Source organism: Nicotiana attenuata, chromosome 1 (genome assembly GCF_001879085.1).
Source record: "Nicotiana attenuata strain UT chromosome 1, NIATTr2, whole genome shotgun sequence".
NCBI lineage: Eukaryota > Viridiplantae > Streptophyta > Magnoliopsida > Solanales > Solanaceae > Nicotiana > Nicotiana attenuata.
Window position 1 is genome coordinate 76345566 of NC_031989.1, and position 12233 is coordinate 76357798.

A 12233-nucleotide genomic window follows, 5' to 3' on the forward strand; every position below is an offset into this window, starting at 1 on the left:
TTCTGTTGCAGTCCGCATAAAATGGACCGCGGACCGCATTGGAAATATTCCTCCAACTTGGCAACTCTCTGAACTTGGGCTTTGCGGACCGTACAAAGTCGAGTGCGGAAGCAATGAAGTCAATGCGATCCGCATGAAATGCTTTGCGGTTGCATTGCTTGGCTGCCTGAAATGAGCACTCTCTGAAGCTCCTCTTTGCGGACCGCACAGAATGGAGTGCGGACGCATTGGTCCTGATACACTGTGCTTGGACTTGTTCTTGGTACTTGTGCATGTTTCACTCCTTTTTGAGTTGGTTTTGATGAATTGTCACCTTGTTGACCAAACCCTGCAATCACGTACAACATGTAAGCCTTTGGGACTATTTTGTACACATTTCTAATCAAAACTCAAGTAAGAAGGAGTGTAAAATGCATCATAATCCCTAATTATCAACTCCCGCAAACTTAAGCTTTTGATTGTCCTCAAACAAACAAAATAAGACCCATCCCTTAAGAGTAAATCCAAGAAAGTTCAGCTGACCTAAAGTTATCTCATCTAGCATCAATTGGGACTAACAATTGCCCTCAATTCAAATGAATCATTAACAACATTCACTCTTTTAAACACCATGGATTTAGTGCGACACAAGAGCATCAAGAGTTGACTCAACACATCAAAGAAACTCTTTCTATTACTTTGGTCATTGTGGAACCCAAACTCACACATCCTCAACTCTCCCTAAGCAAACCTCGCCTTTAGGATTGTAGCACTCAGAACGAGGTTAATGGAAATACACTCATCTCTCTCAAAGAAAAGTCACAAGTCCGGCTCTAAGTACCATATGCTTGCCCTTTATGTGAATTACCACTAATGTAAGCTTCATTCAACTCAAGATCATATAGGGCTTTTGTGGAGACATAGTGAAGGCTTTTGGTTCAGGGTAGGAAATGTTTGGTCTAAGTAGGTCCCCTCTTCCCTTTAGCACTTCTTTTGCTTCATTTTGGCACACATTCACTTGACTTTTTAAGTCATTTCACTTCTTTCCAAGGGGTTAGAGAGACACACTGTCACTCTTTCTCGTTCATTCCGAATCTTTTTCTCCTATCTCAACTTTCCACACCTTCCATTCTTTACTTGTATTGAATCCCTTCATTCTTTTCTACATTGAACATTCTTTTTGTCTTTTTTGATTTTCTTTCTTTTTCATTGCCTTTCCTTTTCTTCATTTTGTACCTTTTACCACTTTGTTGCAATCCTCGTCTCTCCCCCCAAACTTATACTTTTGCCATGTGCTAAGGAAAGCTCGGGTGCCAAGAGAGGGTATTTTTAGAACGGGTAAAGGCTTGTATCGTGGTTCTTAAAAGAAAAAGGTTTATGGCTCAAAAGGATTGACTAGGGATTTTATCATTGGTAGGATATGGAAATGTTCAAGATATCATTCGGATCAAGGAGAGCCTATAATCAAGTCTCAAGTAAAATTTCACTTTGGATTTCGCCTAGACAAACCTTCAGGGCAAATTCTAGACCAATGGCTCGAGACTTGGACTTGCAATTCAAATTCTCACCAACAAGCTATGGGATTGCTAAAGACACAGAGTCGGGGGACCACAACAACCTTAGATAAGATTTGAGAACACAGTGGTCCCAAAAAACTACTTCATGATTATCGGCCAACATAAGAGACTCAAGGTCACAACTTTCACCATCCTATACACAACGATTTGTTTTTGACCATAGGATCAAAGGCAAATGTGTTAGGCCCAAGTGAAGCTTTGCTTGAGTAACCCTTACCAACTAACTACTAAAAAGAAAAAAGAAAACAGACTCAAACCCTTAAGAAGGTTGTCATGCCATCCATCAGCGGGAAGAGCCACCCGGTTCACACAAATTCCACCTTTGGAAAGAACCGTGGCATTAAAAAAACCAAAGGTTTATTGTAAAATCTCAAAACAAGAAGCTACGAATATAAAATAAGAAGCTAAGAAAGCAACAATAATGCGGAAAGTAAAATGAATATGTACAAGAGGGGATTTATATACAATAGGGAGAATGAATATATACATAAGAACGTAACATTATATACAGACCCAAAGTAAAAAGTACGAAAAGTGCAATAAAATGCTAAAATTATATACATACCAAAGATAAAAAAGAAAGAAAGCATAAAATACTGTCATATATACAGTCATCCAAATATCCAAATAGGGCTACCCCCTCAAATGAAAGCTGGCATTGTCCTCAATGCCAACTAACCAAAATAAGCACAAAAATAGAGAAGAGAGGAAAAAGAAACTCCCTATGGGCCCTCCGTCTGCATCGGATCCTGAGTTTGGGTCCCTGGGTCCTCTATCTGCTCGAAAACCTGTGACTGACTCCCTGTGATCTATGGCTCTGCTGGGACCTGGGCCTAGACCTGGACTGAGTCCTGGGGCTGGCTGGAGGAACCTTCCTGCGAGTCCTCCAACTGTATGACTGCATCGTCAGAACGGGGAATCACCCTCTTTTTCTTGGGAGGCCTCCCTGACTCTGGCTCTGGCTGGGGCTAGGCTGCTGGCGCCGGGTCATGCAACAATAGGTCCAAAGGCAAGTGATCCACCTTCAACTTATCTACCTCTACCCGTAGCTCCTTCGCCGACTCCTTTGAAGCCCGAGTCTTTCTTATTTTCTTCGCCTCCTTAGCAAGTTCCTTTAGTGCCTTTCCATGTGAATCAACAGCGTCCATAATCAATTTTTGTTCTCTAGGAGCTTCTTCTGGTTGTCCAAAAGCTCCTTGAGAGTGTCCTCAATGAACTGTGGAACCTGTGGAGGAGGAGGTGCTGACTGGGCTACCACCGTAGTAGATAGTATAGACAGCTTAGAAGTAGCTGTCTGCATCCAGTTTTGTTGATGCTGGCGAGGGCCTGGCTCAGGCGGTGGGCAGTCAATGGGTATGTAGTGGAGGAGGGTATCTCTGGAGCTGTAGAAGTGGATGGACCTGGGGCCATGTCTGCTGAGGTGGAAGGAGGCTGAGTAGGAGATATTACCACTACTGGCTCTTTAGACTGGCCAGTTGAAGTAGTGGCTTTGCCCTTGAAGTGCTTGCCTTTAGGGTTGTCATCACCCTGTAGGTTGTACCATGAGAACGATGCCTTTGCCTTCATTTTCATATCAAATTTCCGCTTCTCCACATCTAAGTCCTCCAGGTACATGGTCAGGAAGTTGGGGAAGGGATAAGATCTGTCACCTTCGTTCACCACCCGTGTAATAACCCGGGACATCACATTCCCGAAGTTAATCGGGTACCCCGCCATGATTGATACTACCAATATAGCCCAGTGAATAGGGAGTGAGCTGTCGTGGGTTGTGGGGTCTATCCTGCTACACACAAATGTTTCCAACCCCTTAGCCTCAAAATTCAAAGTTCTCCTCAAGATCTTCACTCCCGCAGTCAACCAACTTGGGGTGGTACCTGGGATTGCCAAGTACTCTGCCAACCAAGGACGAGCTTCCTCACCCAATGCCATCTTCTTCAAGTACAATGACTCATCCTCCTTCATGAAGCCCAGATAATCATTTATGGTCTTGCAATCGAATTTCACCTTCAAGTCCCGCACTTTGGTGACTGTGGTGCCCTTTTTTATGTGGGCCACATTTGTGTAGAACTCCTTCACCAAGTGCTTATTGGCCTCCTCCACGTGGCCTATGAAATAATACCATCCAGCTCTCTCTCAGAACTGCCTCAACACATTGGGGTTGTGAGGCAAAAGGTCCCGGGTGATGAATTTACGCTCCGATATTAATTTTCTCTCGTGCCACCACTCTCTCTGAACTTGTGGTAGGCAACCTCACTCACAAACCGGTCCTGCAATCATGTACAACATGTAAGCCTTTGGGACTATTTTGTAAATATTTCTAATCAAAACTCAAGTAAGAAGGAGTGTAAAATGCATCATAATCCCTAGTTATCATTGGGCTGCTTCATTGACTTGCACACATGAAAGACCACTTTTTCATCACCCATCCGGAAGGTGAGTTCCCCTGCTTCCACATCAATTAAAGCCTTCCCAGTTGCAAGTAAAGGTCTTCCCAAGATTATAGGCACCTCATAACCGACCTCGCAGTCGAGAATCACAAAATCAGTCGGCAAGATAGATTTGTCCACCCGGACAAGAACATCATCAATTATACCCAATGGCCTCTTCATTGTTCTATCCGCCATTTGCAATCTCATGGAAGTCGGCCTCGGTTGCCCAATACCCAAAGTCTTGAAAATGGAGTAAGGCATGCCCGCACATCACATAGAGCTTTTGCAAAGTCTGCACTCCCAATGGTGCAAGGAATGGTGAAAGCGCTGGGATATTCTAGCTTCGGAGCCATCGAGTACACTATTGCACTAACTTGGTGGGTCATCTTGATGGTCTCACAATCCATGGATCTTTTCTTTGTCACCAAGTCTTTCATGAACTTGGCGTAACCCGACATTTGTTCTAGAGCCTCCACCAAAGGCACATTAATGGATAAGCTCTTCATCATGTCAATAAATTTCTTAAACTGGTTCTCATTTTTCTGCTTCGCGAGCCTTTGAGGATAAGATGGAGGTGACATTGGCAAAGGAGCATTGGCTTTAGGCACAACCGTTTCCGATATGTCTATTACGTGTTCCTTAGACAGGTTCACGTCATTCTGAGTTTCCACCTCGTTATCTTGGATATTAATCCTCACTTCCTCATTCAAGTTCTCATCAGTCACATTCTCAACCACCAAAGGGATGTCATCCTCTTGCAACTAAACTTCATCACTCAAAATTTCTTTTTGTTTGGAGGCATTCACATCACCGCCTCGTCCACTTCTTGTAGTTACCGCCATTGCATGCCCGGTATTGTTCCCACCCTTCGGCTTGACTACCGTATCACTAGGTAGAGCCCCCTAGGGCGAGTATTCAAGGATTGTGAGATTTGGCCTAATTGAACCTCCAAGTTTCTGATTGAAGTATTGTGGGATGCCAACTGGGCATCAGATTCAGCATTCTTTTTCATCATCTGTTCAAACATCATTTCGATTCTCCCCATTTCATTGTTGGATGAACTAGAACTTTAGGATGGAAATAGGGGTGGATTGTTCGGTTGTTGATACATCGGGGTCCTTTGAAGCCTTGCCCCCGATTTCCTTGATTGCTATTGTTTCAACCACCCTGATTGTTGTTTCTACCCCAGTTGTTGTTGTTGCCACTCCAATTACCCTGATTGTTCTGGTTGCCCCAATTTGAATTTTGGTTGTTGTTCCCCCAATTACTATTCCCTTGTTGTTGTTGATTTCCCTAATTGCCTTGAGATCTCCATTATTGTTGTTGGTTAGAAGAATTGCCCCTTTGGCCCCGATAGTTGTTCACGTATTGCACTTCTTCATTCTGCTCATCATACCCATCATCTTGGAGCCCACCACTATCTTGGTCATATTGATCTGAAATCCCTTGGTTCTGTTGACCTCTTTGCCTTCTTTTGTTCACTAACATGTTGACACCCTCCATAGCATTTACTTGTCGTGGAGTTTGAACCTACTGTAATTGTGCCTTTGCTAGCTGGTTCATTGTTGTTGTCAGTTCTGCTATTACCTTCCCATGATCATGGAGCTCTTTGTGCAAGTGAATGATTGTGGGGTCACCCTGTGGTACATTGGCTCTACTTTGCCAAGCGGAGGACGTGTCATCCATCTCATCCAATATTGCATTGCCTCATCATACGGTGCATTCATGAAATTGCCCCGGCGAGTTGGTTCACTATGCACTGATTTGTTGTGTTAATGCCTCGGTAGAATGTCTGTTGTGTCATTGCCTCAGTCATATCATTATTTGGGCATTCCTTTACCATAGTCCGGTATCTCTCCCATATCTCATGCAAGTGGTTCGTTGGGCTCATTTTTTAAAGCTAAGATTACATCCCTCAAGGTTGCCATGTGGCCCGGCGAGAAAAGCTTTGCAATGAATTTATCCGCCAACTCATCCCATGTATGGATGGTGTGGTCAGGAAGTCTCTCCAGCCAATCCAATGCTTTCCCTCGAAGAGAGAAAGGGAATAATCTCAACCGTAGGGCATCCTCGGACACATTCGTTTGCTTGCTCCCCCAACAGGTATCAACAAATACTTTAAGGTACTTGTATGCATTTTGATGGGGAGCACCAGTGAAATACCCTCGCTGCTCCAACAATGTCAACATCACGTTGATAATTTGGAAATTGCCCGCCCGGATCCGGGGCGGGACAATTGCACTGGCGTAGCCCTAGTTTGGAAGCACTCGAGGTACAACTCTTGGAGGTGGCGGGGGAGGTTCTAGAATATTTTCATTGGCCTGGCGGCCCCGTCTTTGTCCTGGAGGTACTAAAGGCACCTCATCATCACCATTATCATCAACCTCCTCCCCCGGGATCGCGTTTCTAAGAGGGCCATTGTTATTGTTTGCCGCTACTTTGTACCTGAATTAGAGACACACACAAGTTAGTATCACAAAAGAAAAGAAAAACAATACACAATACTATTTAGATAGATAGCCAAAATCGTTAGCTCCCCGGCAACGGTGCCAAAAAGTGATCGGGTCCAACCCTACACCACTACATAGTGGCAAGTGGTCGATGTTGCTTTTACCCGAGAAGGTCGGAATCGAATCCACAGGGAGCTAGAATGTTTGGGAATTGGGTTCCTATCTGCACTAGTAAAATGCAAAGTGATTGTTTACACTTCTAAACATGCGTTGATGGTTCACTAATCTATATTATCACTAATGATGCTGAAATTAAGCTAAGTATGATATCCTTTTTTGTGAGGTTTTCTTAATTTATGGAAAGGCACTAGGGAAGTGACTTTCCCCAAGGCGAATACTTGACGGGTTCTAAAGCCTAAGGAAAAGTTGTTATGTTTGGGGACTGCGATATAGCCAATGCACGAAACTACTCACTCTATACCTCTCGGTAGCTTGAGTGACTTTGCCCTAATTGGCTTTCTCAAGACCAATTGGGTGTCAAAATTGTGCAAGCAATATAGGCTCAAGTCGGGTATTACTATCTTTAGGTTTAACCCTTTAATTGGGGCTATCAATCACTTGAATACGCCCCAATTCCTTGTTGGCCTGATTTTCCTAGACCCAAGCTCTCTTTCTCAAGAAGAGCCCAAGTCAAAAAGGCAAAAATTAGTGTTTGCCACCACTAATTCGAACATGGAAAACACAAATTAGGCCAAATATCAACCACCCATAAACATCTAAGCCCTAAATCAAGAGACTCATCAAATACCCACAGTAGGGTTGAGCCACAACCCTAGCCAATGGATCTAGCTACTCATAATAATGGAAAAAATCAGATATTGAGATGAAGAATAACCTATAAAATATAATTACAAGCTAAGATTCGAAGATTCAATGTTAAACTAACTACAATATTACTCAAAATAGCTAAAACACGGCGTTCACGTGCTCAGCTACAAATAAGATGACCTAAAAATTTGAAAAAGAAGTATTTATACAAGGCCGAATTTTCTGGACAAAATATCCCGAAAGGAGGTACCGCGGACCGCGAAAAATGGACTGCGGCCACGGCGAGTCTACCGCGACCGCATAAAATCAACCGCGTACCGCGTTCAAGCCTTTTTAGCTTCCAGTTTTGTTCTCTAAATCTGGCCACCGCGGACCGCAGTAAATGGACCGCGGTCGCGATGGCTTCACCGCTGCCGCATAAAATCAACCGCGATCAGCGGTGTCTTGACATTCCAGGACTGCATCTTCTCTGATCTTTGCCACCGCGGACAACGATAAAAGAACCGCGGTTGCGCTGGGTCTATTGGGGCCGCGGTGGATTTACTGCTGTAGCGATGCTTTGACTTGTTCTTGGCACTTGTGCATGTTTCACTCCTTTTGAGCAGATTTTGACTTTCTTGTCACTTTTTGACCAAACACTGCAAACAAGCACAACATGTAAACTTTCAGAATTATTTGTACACTTTTAGTCCAAAACTCAAGCAAAAAAGAGTATAAAATAGACTAGAATCCCTAGTTACCAGATTACAACATCAACAACATATCAGTATAATCCCACTAAGTGGAGTCTGAAAAAGGTAGAATATAAGGGGACCTTACATCTACTATTGTGGGGTAAAGGTTATTTCATGACAATTTTAGAATTCAAACTAGAGTGAAAAATTAAATCGAAATGATTTAAAGTTAAATTTCAAATAAGAAATTTTAAAAACTTTTAAGTACCATTAGAAAAAATTACATGCACTGTATGGCCTATCGGACCCGTCCTTTTTTATATCAAATTGTCTAATCAACTTATCTTTACGACAATACACTATAAATATCTCATTTTATAATGTGCATACGATTTTTTCTATTAGTATAATCAATTACCAAATTAAAAGTTGAACATCAACCGTTTCACTCGCTAAATTCTCTCAAATAAACATTATAAAGAAAAAAAATTATGACAGGTCAATCAAGATTAACATGCTAAGGCTCAGTTGGACTTCAAGAACTTGTAGGAATATATATTTTTAAAATGCAATAGAAGTCCAAAGTAAGAAAATAATTATTTCTCCTGATTTCAAATACTCTTGCAAGCTTTAACTTGGAACTGGGCCCGGGCTCAGCACGGGCTAAAGTAACTAGTTTTTTTATTAAAAAAATATCATTTGATAATTTGTTTTCTTTTTTTATGAAATAAAAATTCAAATATTGATATAAAACAATAAAAGAAGAAGAAGAGTATTGCAGAGAAAAGTAGAAAAAGAGAATTCTTATTGATTTGTGATGAATTACAATGGAATAGAACTCCTATATTTATAGGGAAAAAGGTGACTTGGCCACTAAGTAACAAACTCTAACATCTCTCTAAAATATAGACATTCATCTTAAATACAATTCTATTTATAACACCCCCTCTTGAATGTCTATTCAACAGATAATGTGCCTCGTTAAAATCTTAACTAAAATAAAATCCCGTGAAAAAAACTTATAGTGAAGGAAAAAGAGTACATATGTTTAGAAATACGCATTTTGGTTGCCTCGTTAAAAACCTTGCAAGGAAAATCCAATGGAACAAAACTTTGTAAGGAAAAATAGTACAACACGTATTAACTCCACCATATGAGAGCATCAATTCACATACCTGGGCCTTCGCATTCCAATATTGTGCACCATCTTCAAAAGATCGTTGGTTGATATTTGTTAAACAAATCAGCCATATTAACTTGAATGAATATGTGGCACCTTGAAATCATCAATATTGATAGATATATAATGTCTTCATATAATATTGCGGAATGGCCTTTTCAATATCTTCATATAGGTAAAAAATTTCACTATCACGTTATCAAGCTTATAGTTATAGCAAGATACATATGTTCATAAATTGCACTCAGGATATGGTACTTCAGGACCAAGAATTATATATGCTTTAAGCGATTTAAATCCTTCAGGGATTGTCATATAAGTTAAGTCATATAAGCCATATAAATAGACTTTAAATGCATATCAATTTTTCATGTCATGCTAGACAAATAAGATAGATAAAAGTGATTGCACATTCCATTGACTTTATAATTTCAAGTGTTTGAACTACAAGTCCAAAACTACATGTATTTTATATAAAAACAATTCTACTTGAATTGTGTCTCTTACATTTGGACAATTAAGATCCTCATCTATACTTAGCGCTATCATATATGTCATTAACGAACATTTTATTTCAGTTCCAACATTTTTCATAAAGACATAACATAGAAATTTCTTCATTCATTTCACATACCTGAATATCTCCTGAGGTTTTATGAAATGTTATGTACTATTCTAGAGCACTTGCCTCTTTATTATGATCGTTTTGATCATTTGCTCCTCTTCTTTATCAAGAATTTTATTTGGTACCGATTTGTCTATTTGCTTCAAGCGTACCATGACTTTATCCTTCTCGAACTTATTCTAATAGGAGCATTTTTAGTGATAATATAGTTACTTTATTTGGGCCAGCAAATGCATCTGGCATGCTTTGCAATATATTGCAGATGAATTATCTTTTTATGAAATTCAAGTTCATATTATCTTATGCGAGGATCTAGATGCACAAATGATAATTCATTCCACGTAACGTTTTCTCAACTATTTATCACGTCTCCCCTTCATGTTAGAAAAACTAACTTACTTCCTCAACTTTGAAAACTCATCTTTGTGTGTTATTGTGTTGATGAAAATATACACCGCACATCAATAATAATAATATAAAATTATTTGGTTCCTAACCCTGAACCATTTGTGAGTAAACAATGTAATATATTTTTGTTATAACCTATATCAAACTAATATAGATAATTTTGTTCTCATAAGTAATAGTTTAACTATTAAGTGGAGGTACTTAATAAATCATTTTGCTAAACCAGCTGTGATGTAAACCAACTTATCAAGATGGAATGTCTTGAATAGAAAATATGAAAATTATGTTCGAAATTAAATAATTGAGCAAGTTACCTTGCAAACATCAGGTTATGGGTTAATAATAATCGCACATGTAACCATCTCATAGATGCATCTTACGTGGTATACATGACAATTGAATGGACTCATATTCACCATTGATATTTTCAGCATTCATGGGATTCAATCCCAATTTTAGTTGGTCTATTAACTAATGAGAACAAGCAACATAAGAGAATTTAAAGAACTTTCTAGTTCTTTAATATTACCCATGTGAATTCTCTTTTATTTTTGCACAACATACTTAAATTAACATGGCTAAATCAATTTTGCCAACAGATAAATTATCAATATTGATAAACTTTAGATTTACAACATGACGTGTGCAATTATCAATACTCCAAGTTTATTATGATATGGGTTTTTATATCAATAATCTTCTACTTTATTGTGGCATTCTTTTGTTTCTATAGTACAAACCAGAGAATAAAACGTGTAACTTTTTACATATATATTACCCTGCTACAAGTTGTAGTAATAGAAGATATTAAATCTTTCCTTTATTTATAGTCTCAATATAATCAATCGCTTTCGCGAATATTTTAGAAACTCAATACGTTTCTTTGAGACTTACTATGAGACTATACCTTATTGATAATCAATTTTATTTCTTCAAATTAGTATAACTGGCTCTTCTAGAGCTTTCAATTAATTTTGTACTGCCATATATTCATCAACATCCATATGGTGAATATCTCTTTCAAGGAGAAAGTTATACCATTATGGTCAAAATCATCATAGACAAGATATGTTGCTTCTATTACTTCTAACATGTAATAATTACATTGCCATAATATTTTGGCGTAATCACAATAAGTACGTGATCAATGGCCATTCATGCCATAATAATGAAATTGTTTTCTTATTTAATCTCAAACCTCTTTCTAGAGATTAGTGTGGTATATCCACTACCACTAGAACATTCATATTCTTCCAAGAATGAATATGTATTCATAAATCAGATGTTGTCACATTCACATCATGCATGAACCATAATCATTTATATGTGCTTTACAAAATCTCGTGTCAAATAGATGACAAACATTACTTTCACATAGTGGGGGACTATTTTGAGAATCCTTATTATTCTCATTACCACACTGACGATTATAATTTCGTCTATTACTATGTCTACATCCATTGATACCTTCACGGTAATAATTTTGTCTCTTCTTTCAGACTTATTGCATATTGCTACCATATTCTCTTAAGGCAACGAGAATGAATCGAATTCAATATGACGAATTTTTATTTCTTGTGCTCATAATCATACATGAATTTGATCATGGTAAGAAATAGAAATTTTATCACTTCAGGTGGTTATAATTTCTCACAAACTCTATTAGAGTTATAATCAAAATTTATTGTCTTTGCTTGTATTTAAAATTAAATTATAGAATTTCAAAAATTTAAAAGAGAAAAACAAGGTAAAATACTTACCTTAAATCCAAAATTTATTCCTGAAGGAAGTTCATGGATCAATTGACAATCATTATATTCAATACTATGTACAATTGAGCACCATACACTTATCCCAAAGTCTGGTGACCAAAGTAGGTGTCTTTACTCAATTGGTTAGAGTCTCGCTGATAACGTGTCATAAAACAATAAAAGAAGAAGAAGAGTATTGCAGAGAAAAGTAAAGAGAGAATTCTTATTGATTTGGGATGAATTACAGTGGAATAAAACCCCTCTATTTATAGGAAAAAAGTGACTTAGCCACCAAGTAACAAACCCTAAAATTTCAATAATATATATATATA